We start from the raw sequence: 11,556 nt of genomic DNA, 5'->3' as shown, positions 1-11,556 counted from the left end.
AGGAAGACAAATACAGGACAAATCAGTCTTAAAGTATCCTTTGTCAGGAGTCAGGAGTTGAAATGAAAGACCAAATAGTTATCTGAGTTTTGATGTCAACACAGTGGGTGCATGCAGAGAATTCTTTATTTGCTCTGTCTCAGCTGAGCATGAAATGTATGAATCAAGTTTAACAAGTTGGGTGAGAACAGACTGAGTCCCCAGGGAGCGCTCTCTGGTTTCTCTGAAAGTGTGCAAATTACTTTGACTGCCTGATTAGATCTCCATTGCAACTTAAAAGCAGGCCAATTTCAGACTTTGTGCATCTCTGTTCTGAAGAACAAAATGAGAAACAGAAGAATTGAGCCATATTCTCATTCTGGTTTCACATAGAGCTCATAGCTCTGTCCAAGATAAATACATGAAGCAATATGTAGATATTTTTTTTCTCATTTGTTTGCCTCTTGGCAGATGTATCACTTCAGCACTCGATAATTTGCTGTGACTCAGCCTTTTGAAAGACAGTTGTATAATAGCTTTATCAGCTTATCAAGGTAACAGCTTTTTCTTCATCTGGCAAATAAAAGCAAATAGGTGGGGTGAGCTACCCTTGCATCGCATGACTGAACATTTACCCAGATATTAACAGTAGGGGTGCAAACAAACACACACCTGACATGTTTTCCACCTGCTTTGAATATTATCAGCCCATAAAATGGCCTTTATCGTGTTGAACCGGGTGTCCTTCCTTCCATATCTGTTTGCAAGTCTCACGTTTCACTATGCAAAAATTGCAAAAATTTTTGCATTGGCAAAAATCTCCGAATTACAACGTAAGAAATTGTGTTACATTTAACTTTTCTTTCTTTGGCTAATCTGAGGTCAATATGTTTACTGTAAATCAATATGATAAAACATGGAAAAACATCTTGAGCTGCGGACCATGACACAACTATGGGAGAACCGTGATAGAATGGTCTTTTATTTTAGGCCCTCTACATCTGAAAATGTGACATTTAGTGAGCTATTTCAGGGAAACTTACATCACCCCACAGGTGCATCCACAAACTTTTTACAAAAGTTGCAAACAATTTCAGAAACAGCTAGTTTTCAATGAATCTGTCCTATAATCTGTTTTATTATTTTTTTTTTTTAATCTTTTCAGTTGTCAACATTAAATCAGCTGTCTTCTTGAATTAGAAAAGAAAATCTTTCAAACTTTACGTGAACTACACAATAATGTCATCATTTTCGTGACGGCTTATGAGAGATTGGGCCCTGAAGCAGACAGACTTTAAGCAAATAGTTTCTAAAGGTTCATTCACAAGGTATGTATTTCTAGGCTTTGAGGGCGAATATCCCCAGGCGACAAGAGGATCAATGAGTCGGCCCGAACAGGCTCTCCAGGATTCTTCTGGTTTGGTGACATGGGGCGAGGGTTGTTTTTCTGAAGTGTTAAGATTCTTCATGTCAAAGCCAGCATTTTGACGCAGACAGGCTGGCTATAAGTTCTTCTGTTGACTAAAAGCTGGGGAGTAAAACAGATTTCTGTGTTCATAAAGAGCAGAGGACAAAGTGACCAAACGCTGCAAAAAGTCTTCACTGAACACAACACTAAAGGTTAGATCTGCTGAGTACCACAAAAGCAAACTGAAAAACTGCTTAAGAGACAAAAGGTGACTGAGATATTTAAGAAGCTGAGAGGGAATGATCCACAATTGAGCTGAATGAGCAGACTGCCACGCTTATGAAAAACAGAGACAGAGACAAAAGGGGAAAAAAACTAAAGGAAATGGTGGTAACTGCCAGATTCTGACAATTTTAAAATGCAGTACTGTATTTTTTTAAAAATAGTCAGTGCCAGACAGGGACGTCTGAGTTTCTCTGCTCAAGCTGCTGTCCCCATGACCCGATCCCCGTAGAAGCGGCAGATGATGGATGGATAGTCAGTGCCCCTTTAAATAAAGCAAACACTTCCAGATAGCTTTGATAGACAAGTAAGTGTGCTGCTGCTCCTTCGTGTGGCTTTCTTTACCTGTTGTAACATCATAAACACATTTTTGCAAGTGTCCCTCTGAACTGATCGTGTCCTGCCAAAGCTGTTGTAACAGCCACAACTCATCTCATGTATTTGCGTCACGCATTTTTTCCCTAAAAATGAATTAATGTCTCTATAAAATCCCCCAAAATTATTCAAACCATCTGCAAGAAAACATCCCATCCACTCAAAATTAAACTGTTTCCAAAGTTTCTGCTTGTTCTTCAGTATTTAACACCAGAGAGATCATAAAAGGACTGAACATACACAGTGATAGGATGTTTCTGCAGGCCTGTATGAGAGTGAAACTGGGTGAACACCCTTTATGCAGACGCTGATGTCTTGCACTCCCTGTCCCTTCACACTCACCTCTGTGATTTTGGCTTTAAGAAAAACCTGTTCTGCCTTTTGTGACGAAAAGTCACGTAGTGCTCATCACCTTTTGTCCTTTTTTCTTGACACAACTTGTAGACATAACTGAGGATTAAAGAAATTGTTCTACAACACTCAAAGGCAATGGGTTTATTTTGTTACTGTTCATCACTGTTATGATAAATATGCTATTACAGTTTAAGCGGCACCTGTACTCAGCCAGATGCAGTGGAAATGTCAAGATTACATCCATTCTCAGCTCATTAAAGCTACATTTTTTGTAGGTTATTTAATACCAACATAAATTTCTGTGACTTATGAAATTTGTTTATTTGAAATTTACTTATGAAATTTATTTGCTGCATTGCCACATTATCATGCCTGCTGGTGCATTTTATGTCGATTGATGGGTTTTAATTTATTATTCTACGTCCGTCATATTTTCTGCAAAGTTTGGAGATACACAGTTGGTGAATGGCGAATAGCTGAAAAACGATGTAATTCCACATAGCAGGTGCCAGACTGTGCATAGTTTCTTCAGTACAAAGTTGAACATACCAACTTGTGGGCCTGCAGGGAGTGATGAGGCTGGCTAACAGGTATCTGGCTGTATCCACATGAGTAACTCTGGTCCCCTGAGCCAGCTGACTGAGCTGCACTTAAATTCTTGCACCTTTTCACTTGAGCTCTCTCTCCCTTACTATTCTATTCTTCTACTAAAACTATTCTTCCTAAAATATCCAGCTTTTGAATTTCACCGTTAGTGTCTCATCAGTCTCTTGAGTGTAATTACGCTGTAAAAGTTGAAGGAGTGACCCCTCACCTGTCTGTCGAAACATATCGTCTTTGAGTCTCCCCGCAGAACATCTGCCGCTGAGAGTGGGTATGCACAGCAGCAGCTGGGAGCAGCTGGGAGCAGCTCGTTCTCTCTGCAGCAAACAAATCTCATGTGTTGATGGGGAACACAGATAGGCCGTGTGCATTTATTTATCTAAGTGCATGCTTACCTGTGTGTCCCCTATGTTTTATGAGTTCAGGAGTGCATCTGAGTAGTCGATCTATAGTTGAAAAAGTGTCTCGCCAACATTTTTGATAATGGGTTACTTGTTTTTAACAGTAAAAATGACCTCTTTCTTTCTTTTTTTTTTTACTGTTTTCTCCAGTGTCAGCATCCACACACCTTTCTTCTGCTCTATTCAGTTGTAAATAACACCTTATTTGTTTTGGAGGTGACTGTCAGACTCATTATGTTGCTATAGCACAATTTAGCTTTTTACATAGCAAACAATAAATTCACTTTTTTAATTATTCAGATCTAGAACTAGATCATGGCCAAGCATTACCTTTGAAGCTCCACTGTTACGACAGTAATAGAACAATGGATTGATTGTCTCCTGAGTACGTCATAATTCAGATTCTGTGATGTATGCACTTTTAGCAGAAAGAGAGAAAGAAAACAAAACACACACACACACAAAAACAGAGACCACAGCCCCTCTTTTGTGGATTGATGACTAATTCTTGAGCACTTGCTTGTAACACACACACACCCTGAGGCCTTAATAAAAAGATAAAAAATAGATATTTGAACAATGCTTGTATGGACAGGCTGCCAGTCAATCACAGACACAAACAACCACGCATGCTCACACTCACTTCTATGGTCAATTTAGAATCATCAGTTAACCTAACATGTATATTTTCATACTGCAGGAGGAAGCCGGAGTACCCAAGGAGATAACCCAGGGAGAACATGCAAAGTCCACTCAGAAAGGCCTCAGCCTAGATTTGAACCAGGAGCCCTCTTGCTGTGAGGTGACAGTGCTAACCACACCACTATGAAGCCATTGTTCGTTGTTATACTTCTCAAAAAAATTGCCCTCAGGCAAAACAAAGGGAACCAGAGTGAAAAGAAATGTTTATTTTAGAAAGAAAAGGTAACCAAAGTGTGAAATTTAGGCAAAGTGCCACACATTCTATCACGGTACACTGCAGCAGAAAGAGATGTGATCTCTGCAAGTCTCCCTGGGCTGGCCTTTTATCCACACCCTCACAAATGCAGCCAGTAAAGACAATGAGGCCAAAGCACCGCCCGGAGCCTCATGCACTGTCACTGCGAGGCCTTTGGTGATGGAGAGGGATGTTACAAGGTGGTATTTGAATAGCTATGGATGTAAAGACAATGTAAGACAATGTGGCCTCATTCAAAATGCCTCCTTGCTGACAACAACTGTGGCAACAATGGAGGCTTTATGATTTCAGGCTTAACATCTGTGTGATCCATTTGTGTGAATGCCGTTCCTCAGAATGTCTCGAGAAATTTCTTCTTCTTGTAAACACTGTCGAAGCCAGGTCTGGATGGACCAGCTTATGAACTGCAGCTTCATCATTTAGGACGTGAAAAACTAGTCATGTGAACGTCTGGCAAAGAGAAAACAACAGTTTCACATAAACTCTGTCAGTTAAAATCAGGTTTACTCTGAAAATGATCTTTCTAGGGATTTGATTTTCTGTACAACAAACAAAATCCTCTATGAGTGGATCAACTTTTGTCAGTGGCACGAACAGAGACATAAGTACACACACACTACAAACTGGTTGCAGAATAAAGTAATTCTTTTACTTTATTATAAACTCGTTTTTATATTTGATAAGCACCTGTTTCCATACGTTTTAAAGACATTAGTTCAAACGTTTACTACCTGCTTTTGTAAAAAAAACAAATATCCGTACGGTTATTTGGACTCCCTGATGTTCAGGTGAGTAGAGTGGACTGAAAGGTTTAGTTCCAGTGTCACAGAATTACAAAACAGGAGCTTCTGTTTTCATTTGCCTCATTACTTCACAAAGGATCAGAGAATACAGTCATAGTAGTCTTTCCAGATAAACCATGACCGTGAAATGTCCTCTTAACTGTGCTATGCCTGCTGTAAACTGCTGATGTTTATCTGTGCTGAGATGTGCTTGAGGGGTGAGATTTTCCATTTTAACTGTTACGTGTTATCTGGTTTTACTTCTTATGGACAACAACAGTTTTCCCAAGGCTCTCACATGTCACATACATCAACGTGATGCACACTCCCTACCTTTGCCTTTGTACATTCAGCATATTCCTTACGTGCTCTGCTACACATCTTGGTATGCTTTAAACAAATATGGTCCTTCGGGGAAAAAATGTTGTGAAACAAGATTTAGTTTGTACATTTCAGAGGCCATCTGGGCGCCCTGCACAACTCACACTCTTGACATGTTAACTTGCACTTTTGCATATGTGTTACTCTTCCTAAAGCTTGTATTGTAAAAAAAAGTGAATATTGGCGTAAATATTTAGTATAAAGTAACACTGATGGTACCAATTCCAGCTTCTGGAACGTGATCATTTGCTGCTTTTATCCAATATATCTATAATTGTAAACTAAACATTTTGGCTTTCTTTAAGAGGTTTCTTAAACAAGAGACATGGCAAGCAAGAGTTCTTCAGTAATGTCATGTTATTGGGGATCTTGTGTAAAAATCTATGCAAAGATATTTCAAATTCAAAAGCTACATGGCACGTTGATTTACGTGAAGCTCTTTTTTGAGAGAATATTAAATGGAATTCAGAAGGAGGTAGATGCAGAGGACAGAAACAATTTTTAAATCAAGGAATTTAAATTGTTTACCTATTTCCTATTGAAATGGGCTGCAAGGTTTTGATTGAACTTAGCTACAGTGAATTTAGAGGCTTTATGTTGTATTCTTGTGAATTATTAGTTGACATTCCCTGCAGACAAAACTAGGAAAAAGATGACCCCTTAATGCACATTTGGGTAGTTGCCTTGTTTTGCGCCTCAACTGGATCCCAATGGGATAATGGTGGTATTATTTGATCCAAAAGATGCGGGCAAATAGTAATGCGGCAAATATTGTCAATTAATGTTTCGCTAAAGACACCAAAAAGGTTATTTTGAGAGCCTTTCTTAGTTTTTTCAAGTCGAAAGAGAGAAAAGTACTGCAGAACTGGGATTTTATGTATTTTATATATATATTTTATATTTTTGATTACTAACATGATGACAAAGACGATATGTTGAAACTTACTTTCATAACTTTTGTAACTTACATGAGCCTCATATGATGCTTTACCATCCTGCAGAAGCCTGTCCCACAGTGAAAACATCTAGTGCATCAGTTTCTTGCCCATATCTTTATAAAGATTAGATCCCTTCTTTCAATATCTTACACAACACCTCTGTGAGGTAAACGTTTAGGAGATTGCATAAAGATGAATAAACATGCATTCGACAAGGCAAAAATGGCATGCTTTTAAAAGGTAACCTGGCATTGTATGCACTGTGTTTTGGGTTGCGTATGATTATACATATGACATATATTTCAAATTAAGGTGAAATATCAGTTCAATAAATATCTGTAATCTGTTATCTCAACATTTAAATTATAACCCAGAGGATTATAATTGCTAGTCCTGTAAATTAACAGGAAATTAGATCAATGATGATGAAGTTAGAGTGATGTTCAACTAATGATCATTTATTTATCATATTCTGCAGTGCTGCTGCAATATGATGTGGGGAACTTTGGGGATGTTTCTTTTCAAATGAGCCATCATTTCTAATCTAAAGCTATTTGTGATGTTTTAAAAAGTGAGTCATGTAATTCTGATATGCAGGTATTTCTGTCAAATACATTAAAACTACACGATGGAGGATAAGGCTCCAATTCAACAAGAATACTGCCATCTAGTGGTATCTGTGCATACCTATTTAACACCCCAAATACCTGATCTCACTCAAACAAATTGGATTCACAATGCATGGCTTACATTACACTTTGTTCATATAATATCCGGGGATGTGGATGATCCCTTGCAGTGAATCTATTCTGTAATATGTCCAAGTCCGCTGTGTGACATTACCAATAAGATGGGAAATTGATGATATGATGTATGACTAGCCAAGGTGAATGTATTGTTTTAACCAAAAGGGCACCAGCTGTCGTCACAGAGTTGTGGCGTGGAAAGTGGAAATGTGGCCTATTGGTTTAGTGCAGATGAAAACACATTTGCCCTGACCTTTCCGCTTCATTACCTGTCATGATACCTCATAAATTGAGGAGAATACAGTGCTGCTGTCACGTTGAGGAGGGTCCTTCAGTATTTCTTCTTCACAGCAGTTTTTCCTCATGATGTGAAATTCAGTCGAGTTGACTTTATTTTTGTTGAATGTGTTTTATGAACTGGTAGGCAAATGGTATATATTGAATTACCACAGAGAGGTAAAACCTATAATGATAAAATGATTTAATTACTGATACATTTGTGGGACACTAAAGTCGGTATGAAATGTTCTGGGATGTGAAAATTTGTGCATAAAATGATAGGAGTGAGCATTTAACAATTCATGAGTTCACATTGAATTCATAAGAAAATTAGGTGTTACAAAGATTTTTTTATTTATTTATCAAAAATTCCACAATCTATTATGAATAAACGCAAATGGAATATGTATAAAACTTAACCGATTTTAATGAAGAACGTATTTTAATACAAAAGTTTGTTGTTTTTTTATTAAACTCAATTATCTTTGGCGACCTCTGCTGGTTCTGTCAGACTTAACTTCAAGACTAAAACACTGAAAACTTGTCTTTTTATGGTGCAGTCACTAAAATACAGCATAGGCCTTTGGAAAACAGCTTTGGGTGTCTTCTCACTGCGCTGTGGAGAAAACACTTCTATTAATATGCACACCAGGCTATATTTAGCATTTCAAATGATTTTTCGGTAAAACATCTGTAATAAAATCATAAATGAAAATTTAGTGTTGCATAAACTTTATTATTTTCACACACAAACGTTTTTTCATGTAATGCAATTTATTTGATGCCATAACTGATGTACAGCCAGTGCGGTTTGTTAAATGCAGAAATACTTGTATCTGTAAAACAAACAAAAAATATTAATCAACAGTTTGGGCTTCAATATGAACATGGCATGGGTGACAGAATTTGAAGGGATATTTATCTTGCAAAAAAAAAGCTTGCTTAAACTAACTTAAACTAGCTTTGTAAGCTTTGTAAGCTAGTTTAACCAACCTGTTTACAGTAAAAACTGTTTACAAAAGAAGAATCATTCACAGACTTAATTTGCTTGATCTTCGATGTGACCTTAACTTCCTTTTCGGGATTCAGCAGACAAGTTTGGTTGCAGAAGTTACTACTGAAATCCCCAAAGGACTTTTAAAGAAACATAATTTTTGAGATGCTGTGCAGATCAAAGCATTCCACTAACTAAGCAAACAGCATTAAACCTCACAGCAGCATGACACATTGTATATCTTCTTGTATATGACATCAGTAACAACAAATAAGACTAGTCCATGCCTATAACTCACTACTGAGGATAAATGTGAGCCAGCATAACACCTCCTGCAGAGGAGTATAAATCTTTAGCTATAGTCTGCAATATGCAGCTACTACAACCCTGTATCTGTGCGAATGTCTGCGTGAGAGTGGCATCCGTTGCAGTAATGACATGGTGACGCCTTCCAGCAGGGATTACCACACCGTGTGCCCTGGCTCACCCACCGTGTGCAGTAATGAAGGAGGGCTGTGGAGACTGGAGGTGCAAGCTGCAGGCTGCTTTTCAGCAGACAACCGACAACTCAGAACGTGACTGTATCACTGGAGATTAAAACTTTCTGAAAGAATGGCGGGGAGGGGGGCTGCTGGGTGTTATGCACTTGTTCCTTTGACTTGCTTCTGTGGGACGGATAAAGGAATTCTTATTATTATTCTTATTATTCTTATTGCTCATGTGGTTAAACAGCAGATCACAACCCAACAGTTCAGGAAATTAAGGGAAAACTATGAGAAAATAGTTTGCTTTCACAAGTCACTTCTGTGCTCTGTTTAAATAGCACTACTGTAGGTAAAGCTGCTAAAATATGCCTTAAGATCTCAAATCATTCAGTGTCAGAAAATCAAACTCTAGATAAAGGCTGAAGGCCTGTTTGTTGACAAAACACTATATTTAGTCATCGTGGGATCGGATTTTCATTTACAGTTATCAACAAGAATGTTGTCTCTCTGCGTTTTCTTCTTGAGCAAATACTTTGTAATCAGTGCACTCTAAGCGCATGAGATGTTGCGTTTCACTGGCAATAAGTAAAACTTGCCTATAGTTATTTATATTTTTACATCAAAGGACAATATTTTACATTATTGCAGAATGCCAAGTCCTAGAGAAAGAAATCCTTATCAAGTAATGTGTTTAAGTTAATCTTTAAGGAGTCATTTGCCAGCCTGTTGTACTTCATGTTGGAGATATCTTTGAGGCAAACTGATCATTACTAGTGAGCTTTGAGCTCAATCTGCTTGGAAATCTGCCGCCAAGCAAACAGTGAGTTTCTCTGGATTTTCTGTTGTTTTACATGTCATGCTCATTTTTATTCTGTCCCCTGTCCTATTCTGCCTACATCTGCATCTGAAATCATTTTGAAAATTTCCCTGCATGACTCTCACATTTCTGGTTACAGCTTGATTCATTAGTATGCGACAATAAAGAGCAGCAGTGCTGCCTGTGTGACCATAACATTATTTTTGGTGTAAAAACGTGCACCGCGACGCCTCAGCTTTAGCTGTGGAAGGTAAAATGAGATTCCAGCAGCTCGTCTCCCTTCCAGGTCTCTGTGGATGTTCAGATCCTGCGGAGATCAGGCAGAGAGAGCAGATCTTGGAGAGATCAATACTCATTAGTGGAGTTCCTATATCAACCACACAGAAATCCCACCATCTGTGACATATAGGTTGAGCGTATAAATCACTGCTGGATAGGATCCAATCCAATAAGTCTCTCTCCACACCGTCTGTTCTTGTTGGATTGGAAAAGCTGAGGACCTGAGGAAGAGGAGGAGCAGCTACCAGGTAGCTACACCAGGTGGAACATTCACTTTTTGTTAGATTTTTTTCAACCAGTTTGTAATTGACTTGACTTCTCGGAGCTGCTTGTCTAAATCTTTTCTGTCACTTGTTCGAAGAGTTTGGTTATAAAGGAACAGGAGGTTGGATTAACATTAGAGCTTAATCTTGCTCTCTTTGTGTGTGTGTGTGTGTGTGTGTGTGTGTGTGTGTGTGTGTGTGTGTTGCGAGTGGTCAACTTTAGCTGCTTGGGCTATTCTCCCTATTGGGGAGATTTTTTGTTCCATGTATTGTTAACACTAAAAATTCTAAAATTAGATTTTTTTTTCATGTAGTAAAAAACAAAACAAAAAGTAGACAGTTTCACTGGTAACTGCGTTTCAGAGTCATAAGTAAAGAATTCAACTAAACAAAATCAATGATATGCTTTTTAAAAATCTTTTTGACTGCGCTTTGAAGTGTGAAAACACCTGTGCTTCTTTGGTCTTTTTGTGAATACATCTATGGATTTAAAGGTTGCTGGTTTTGATCTAGAATGGAAAATAAGGTCTGTGTTTTAATACTCTGAAATTTAAGATGTGTATCAGGGTGTATCAAATTCAATCACTGTTTAAATAATTGAATCATTACTGCATTAGTTTTTGCTTTTATAATCAAAGCAGTGACAATTTTATTAACATAACACGTTTCATTGCATGTAAAGCAAAAGTGCTGAACAAAGACAAACAGACTGTTAAGCTCTAATAAAAGTACATTTCTGCACTCAAGTAAAGAGGTTGATTCAGTTCTTGTACTTTTATAAAAGTATAGATTTTTTTCCAAAAGTATGTGTATTTCTACTTGAGTACAGATTGTCGGCACTTTAGCAACCTCTGCTGCATCCAAGTGTAACTACTTACAACTTAATGTTTCCCAGAGCAAATTCTTTTTTTTTGGGGGGGGGGGGGGGCTTTTTATGCCTTTAATGGATAGACAGTTGGAGAGAGAGACAAGAAGCAGGGGGCAGAGAGATGGGGAAGACATGCAGCAAAGGGCCGTCCGATGCAGGACTCGAACCGGGGTCAGCTGCAGTGAGGACTAAGCCTCTGTACATGGGGTGGCTGCTTAACCCACTACGCCACCGACCGCCCCAAACCCAGAGCAGATTCTTATTCCCATTTTTTTGGAAATCTAGTGCTTTAAAGAAATACATTGATGGAGTTATAAGGGAACTAATTAACTTGATGGAAAAATTCTCAACTTGTGTTTAAAAC

This window comes from Odontesthes bonariensis, chromosome 13 (genome assembly GCF_027942865.1).
Source record: "Odontesthes bonariensis isolate fOdoBon6 chromosome 13, fOdoBon6.hap1, whole genome shotgun sequence".
In the NCBI taxonomy this organism is placed as follows: Eukaryota; Metazoa; Chordata; class Actinopteri; order Atheriniformes; family Atherinopsidae; genus Odontesthes; species Odontesthes bonariensis.
The sequence above is the reverse complement of the archived record's forward strand: the minus strand, read 5'-3'. Positions refer to the sequence as shown.